Raw genomic sequence first — 7,282 nt, forward strand, 5'->3', positions numbered from 1 at the left:
GCAGATAGCAAGACATTGAAACGGTTTTCCAGTGATAAAACACTGCTATAATTTGATGTTCTGCCTCGGCCCTTTAATGTCTTCCTTTTGTCCTTTAGTTCCCCATCCCTTCTTCCGTACATGTCTATTAGTTGTTTTTCTCTGCCTCTATTTCTATATTTACGTATCCTTTTCTCTTATTTTTCCTTCAACTTTAAACCATTTCCTTCTGCATTCTCCTTCTTCCCTTTCTCTCAACCCTTTCTTTCACTTTTGTTTTACAGTAGCCAAGAATGGGGTGAGGAATGATGTACATTCCTCTCTTTGCCCTGACACAGATTACCAGAATGGCTCCAGGGCACAGTTTTGCCCTGAGCTCTGATGTTATCAACCAACGACTTATCCCAGTAACAGCAAATACTTTGCATATTTGCATCTAGACAGGGTATGAACCTCCATCAAGCACATTTTTGTTGGATTTAGCAGTGCTTCTGCTGTTTCTGCATATGTGTATGTGAGTCGGTACTCTGGAGCTTTACACTAATATGTTTTGGTGCAGAGCCAGAAATCAGGCTGTCTTTGCCTCAGAGGGGAACCGTGGGAGGAAGATATTAGGACCTTTCTGGATGCCTGGAAAGCAGGCAGCTACCGAGCTGAATTAACCTGGTGCCTGTGCAGATTACAGCCACTTAGGCTGGGCTAGCTCTGTCTCCAGCCCCAGCCCCAAACACCCCTTGTACCAGAGGCTGGCTGTATGAGGGTGGGGACACTGGTGGAGAAGTTGGCTGAGCACTCAGGATGACGCCGCTGCCAGTAAAAGTAGGCATTTTGTGTGGAGATGGAAACCCTGATCCCAGATTCTCAGCAGCTGCTTGGTGGGCAGCCAGGAGGAGTTGGATGGAGGGAGAGCAGCAGCCCAAAGCTGGTTTTGTACACACTGTTAAAATTGTGTGTGATGTACTGTGACCTAATTAACAAGGAAACCCCAATGAAGACAAGTTCCCTGTAGCTGTGGCTGTGGAGCCGCTGGGCTGCATCAGCAGGACTCCTCCATCATCAGAAACAACAGTGGGATCTGTTTTTTCCTGGGGTGGCAGGGCAAGGTAGCAAAGATTAAAGCTGTTATAAGCAGAATAAAATGGCAAATGTCAACCTTTTAATTGGATATTACCTTGAAATAAGAGCTTTAATTTTGTTTTGGATGTACCTCATTACATCAGTAGCATACATGGTTCAGAAATCTCCCAGTTCTTTCTTTCTTACATGTGAAATTTGACCTTCCTGTTTGTTTCAGTTTTCAGAGACGTCTAAAACTTCAGGTTTCCCCAAAGTATTGCAATTCAGGACTGCTGGAAATTCTGTCATGGCAATGCGACCACAGTATGTATACTGATAAATTTGTTTGAAACTAAAACTGGCAAATGATTCACTGGATACTGAGTGTCATCCTTTATTACTGGCAAATCCATCTAAAATGTCATCTATAAATACATGTAAATAGATAACACTGTCACTGCAGAGACCCGGGTTCGATTCCCGGTCGGGGCCCCTCCCCGGGCAGATGGAGCTCGTTAGCCCTGTAAGGCAATCCATCTACATCCTGAGGACCTCACTGCCACCGTCCAAGCTCGCTTGGCCCCGGCAGATGAACCTCAGGATTAAAGGGTGGGCTCAGTTCCGCGCACACTGTGTCTCACCTAAAAAATCCAATGCGCAGGCTGGAAGGTGGAAAGACCTTCCCCGGTTCTTCGTTCGCGAAGAGACTGGCCATTTATATAAATAGATAAAGAAAATTTATATTTGTATATTTACAGAAGTTCAGATTATTTGAGTGCTATTTTTTCATTTGCAAGTCACTAAAAATTCCATGAGCTCAAAATCCTTACCACCACAAAGGGTTGCCCACACACACCACCACCCCTGTGTATCCCTCCACCTCCACCCTCCAACAAAGTGTAACATGTAAAATTATAGTTTAAATCAATATGTAAGGTTCTATAGATATAGCTTAATGTGCAGTGACAGGCAGGATGGGTGTTCAGCTGGGAGGTTATCTGTCATGTATACTACATTTCTGGAAGGTTTAGGAACAGATTTGGGCATGTGTGGTATAAAGCATAGGCATGATATTCTCTGCTACAGCAGATTTAATTTCTGTGATGTTCTAAAGGCTTTCTCTAACATTAATTTCCACCCCAAAACTTAGAAATAAAGCTCTTCATGCAGACATACTTCTTCCTGACTATTGATTTTAAACATATATGATATGTTTAACAGAAGTTTCATTTCTGATACAAATCAACTTTTACACATCAACTACATCAAGGTAAACGAGCAGAGAAGAGTAAAAAGATGTCAGAATTACTATAGGACATTTAACACAATAACACAGATCCCTAGAAATGCTGTTATCAAGGCAGTCTTGGATGTACCTGTCCATGTGAATTGCAAATCAAATGAACTGCAAAACAAAATATTAATTGTATTGGAAGCATAGCCCATGTTGTAGTTCAGGTTGTAATCCAGTTGCCATAGCTCTGCATGTTTATGACTTGCTGGTTGTGTGACTTTCACAACAGATTCCTTTTAGAGCTGATATTTTCCATGACTGCTCTCAGAGGCTGTTTTCAAGTAAAGAGGAAAATTTGCTGAAATTCCACTTCTTGGTTTCTCTGCTCTGCACAAGTGAGAATATCCACCTGAAAATGATTCAAAATATAATATTCTACAGAAAGCTACTGCCTGTACATGTGGTCAGCTGCAACATTTGATTTACTGTAGATAAATTTCCCTAGGCAGTGGAATGGAAGGTAAATTGTTATAAATGACTAATGAATCATTTTCAAGTATTCCTGGGGGGCCCTTGTTCTTACCAACACCTACTGGTCCCTTATTCCCTCACTCCAAATTCTTTCCATACAGCTCCCTCGGGACAGGGAGCACAGAGCAGTTCCTTGCATAGGAGAGAAGCGTAAGACAACATGAAGTCATTGCCCAGCCCACAGCAGCCATCTCTTTGGAGGGGAGGGGGCTGTGAGTTGTTGTATTCTGTAATTTACCACTAGGTTTGCTTTTTTGTGTTCAAACAGTCAACTTCTGTATTTTTCCAGAAGTTGCACAGTGGTATGTGCACGCTGGTAATGTGTTGCTCATCCGGGAGCTGTGCAGAAATTGCATCCACCACGATGGTTTCTACATTCATTTGGGTAGACACAGTTATTTGGTCTGTTCACTATGCATGTATTGCAATACTAAAATAAACTGCCACTCTCTTCTGCCCACAGAGAGAAGAGGGGGCTGGAAGAAAGTAAAGAAGATCCTAATGAAGAAATACTGAATTTTACAGGCTTGGACTAGAGAGGTGTGAATGAGCAGATTTAACAAAAAGGCTGAGGGGTGAGTTGAGACTAGATCCCCTCCCTAACACCCACCATGGAATCGGCCCCCTGTAGTGACCTCTGCAATTTCAGATAGCCCAGGAGCCACAACAAGTACTCACTTGATGAAGCAACATGCCTGTGACCAAGCATATTTTTCGACTCATCTTCCCTCAGCTCTCTCCTTGGAGGGAAGTAGGCTAATTCTAGACATAGAATGAAGATGGGGTAGGTCTAAACTTCAAGCAAGTGAAGGGTGGCAGTTGAGGTTTTTTGGTTTGGTTTGGTTTTGGGGTTTTTTTTGTGGTTGTTGTTGTTGTTGTTTTTGTTTTTGAGAGGAATCTGAGTAGGCCTTCCATGCTGCTTCACAAACTTGTCTCATACCTTTTTCCTTCCTGCAGTAATCAAAGTTTTTATCTCCCTCCACCTAAATATTCTCTTGCAAATTTCTTAAGAACTGTGGATTTATTAAGAGTCCATGTGACATCACACTGGTACCACCTCATCCCAAAGTTTTAACCGTCCATTTCAAAGCCTCCTTTGTCCACAGCTTTTTGGTGAATGCTGAAATATAGCAGGCTTTTTTTTTGATCTACAAAGCCAGTAATAAGAACAGCAATAAAAACTTGCATTCTTTCTTCTTTTAGGTTTCAGAGAGCTAATGTATTTGTGTAGCAGGGTAGCTTCTGTGAGAAGCTGCCAGAAGCTTCCCTTGTGTCTGATGGAGCCAATGCCAGCCAGCTCTAAGAATGGATCTGCAACTCACCAAAAGAAAGCCCATCAGCAACAGTGGCAGCACCTCTGGGATAACAGGTTTAAGACAGAGGGGGAAAATAACCCCAAAAGCAACTGAACAATTGCAGCTAGAGAGATGAGTGAGAATATGTGAGTGAAACAAGTCAGTGGGCACCAAGGGGGAAGAGCAGACTGCCAGGTCAGTGTTTCTTTAAATGGTTCATTCAGAAAATTAGCAGAAAACCAATTCATGTGTTTGGTTTCTGTGGGGCTATGTGGATCTACTGTGATGGCAAATCTGTCCTCCTGGGTTGCACCAAGTACAATGCCATTATTTATGGGGGATTTTAGTGTATTCAACTGCAAATGATGTGGTGCTTTCAAGGGAAGACAGCTCTTCAAATTTCAGTATCTTAACTAATCTTGGTGCTGTCTATGTTATTTTCAATAAACAGGCAAGTAAGTGGTAAACAGTTTATTACCCATCATTTAGATGTCAAATCAAGCATATTTTATCAGCATTTCAGGAGCCATCTAGTTCCTTTAAGAACATGTAACAGAAATTTCATCTATCAATTCAGATACCAGCTGACACATAATAATTTTTTAAGCGTTTAGTCACACAAAGCAAGATTCCTTGTTGATGTATCTCCACTGACTGCACTGAGTTGTATTAGGAGCTTTTTGGGTGTAGCCACATACTCTTATATTTTGTAAGCAAGCACAGAACATCTCAGAGACACTTAAAAAGAAAGATAAAATAAAATAGGTAAAATGAGAGAAAAATACACAGCACAATAATTTGTGAAATAGGGTAATGATTATTCAACTGAACCCTATTTTCCCCAATTTTTTTTTTTTGAAGGACCTTAGTAAGATCAGCAAGGAGTTTAACCCAAAAATGATGCCCCCAGTTTAATCCAAGCTCGAAGTGTCAGAAATAATATCAAAGATAATTGGTTCTCTGAAGAGCCTGTTCAGCAGAAGAGACAAAAGTAGAACTTAAAACACAAACCTATATTGACTACTACTTTATATAATAAACCCCAGAAAACAAACCAGAAATAAGCAAAACCCCCACCTGCATTTACAGACTCTCTCCGAACAGACACATCCACACCCACAAATTATGTTACCATCTCCATGCCAGCACTTGCTAAATCGACTTCTTTGTTGACTCCCTCCATAATCACATTGCATTATTTGGTAAGAGGTACACAATTAAACAGAAAAATCACAATTATAACACATTACTATGACTTTTATTCATCCACTGAGTTTGTAAGCCAAACCAGAGGAGAAATTCTGTATTCTGCTTCCTGATGTCTCCCTGCCCATTTATGCTTGGAAAATCTATGAGACAGTTTTCAGGTTTCTGATTTCAGCAACCAGAAACATTCCTGGAGACCCCAGGCTACAGTAAGAAAAACATTGCAGTAAACTAACTGCAAATTAACTTAACCCTGTAAACCATTCAATACATAAATGAGTAAAGGGACAGACCAGAACCCTGGCTTTTACTTTTAACCAGAGGTCTAATGTAGGTTTGTTCCTCATTCCTGATGGAATGTTGCTTCCCTAAATAATTTCACATCAGATGTGCGCTCTTATTTTAGGATAACACAGGTAACAAAAACAGCATACAGAAAAACAAGGAACACCATAAACAAAATATATTTGAATTTAAGGATAAACAAACCTAACCAGTTTATGAATGGGCTAAGCTAATTAAGTCTTATGACACATACAAAAGTATTTAAATGTAGGTACTTAGCATAAGTAATTAATGAAGAGATTCTGTGGTAAGTAATTACTGAGAACTAACACAAAGACAAACTAAGTCCAGCATTTCTCTGTTGTCCAACAAAACTTATGCTGTTCCTCAAGAAATCTGTCATCTCCAACTGGTTCAAATTATTATTTATAAGAGCACGTAATGAAACCATCAAAATCTTTAAAAGAAACCTCATTCCTTGCCAATATTTTTCTTCAAACTTTTTCACTCCTGTCACGCTGAAGAGGCAATGCCAAGGAAGCTGCTTGCTGAACTGGTTCGGTGACTTTTCATCTGCCTGGCTGCTGGTGGCTCTGGAAGGTGCTGACAGGAAGGTGCAAGATGGAGTTGGATCACTAAATCTAAGAGAAAGAGGCCATTTCTGCTGTTATCAAAGTGTACACCTCCCTTTTTTCTTAGCATCTCACTGAAACATCATAACTGTGACTTTTTCAGAGCACTGTTGCATTAAAATATCATCGGCAATCAAATGTTTCTTGGCTTTCCACTTCTGTTAGTAACATTGGCTCAGCTATGTGAAGTCTCCTAAGGCACATCAAAAGAGCTGATTTTCTTCTCAGCTTTATCATTATGTCAGCTTTGTTGTCACAGGAAATTTTAATAACTTCTTTGGAGTTTTCATTCTTAAGCTTTTTCTTCTTCCACTCCACTGGAAGATAGCAGATGTTGAAATTCTTATACATTCATCCCTATACTAATGTAGTTGCCACATTTTGAAGCAAGCAGCTCTGTTAATTAGTTAGTCTGAACAAATATGAACCAGATCATCTATCGCGGAACTCCCTTACAATAGCAGAGTAACCAATCTGTCACAATGTTAACAAATAGTTCCAGGATGAGAATACAACTGTATTTTTTCTTGACCATTCCAAATACGGTCTTGTTGAAGTGGGTCCTGTCAAACAAAGCTTGTTTTTTGGCAGGGTGAAGGCTTTAGGCAATAGAAATAGTAGAGTTGAGTTGATATCACATCTGGGCTTTGCTGAAAGGGTTTTAATTGTGAAGATGGATCTTGTATGAAATTAACTTGGTTATAAGATCTGGGTTTGAAACAAGCCCACCGAGATATTTAACACAAGGGGTTAATAGATGATTATAGATAATAGCAGTCCATGTATAATTTTAATATACCACATGATCAACACTCTGCTAAAGAATCTTTATGACACTGTTTCTAAATGACATAGAGATTGACAAGATAATACATAGGTCACTGCTGTATCAGGACTCGGATTACTCTACTACAGCCCAGTGCTTATATCCGTAAAGCAGACATAAGGTAAATGGTGCTAGTTATAGCCAAAATATGAATCCCTGTTTTGGAAAGCTTTCACTGCATGAAGATTTCAGATAAAGTGCTCATTGTGATCCCAGGGCAGTGCTCTGTGGGGGAAAA

This window comes from Empidonax traillii, unplaced genomic scaffold, assembly GCF_003031625.1.
Source record: "Empidonax traillii isolate 1590-97213 ecotype Southwest subspecies unplaced genomic scaffold, ASM303162v1 scaffold170:size2694500, whole genome shotgun sequence".
NCBI lineage: Eukaryota > Metazoa > Chordata > Aves > Passeriformes > Tyrannidae > Empidonax > Empidonax traillii.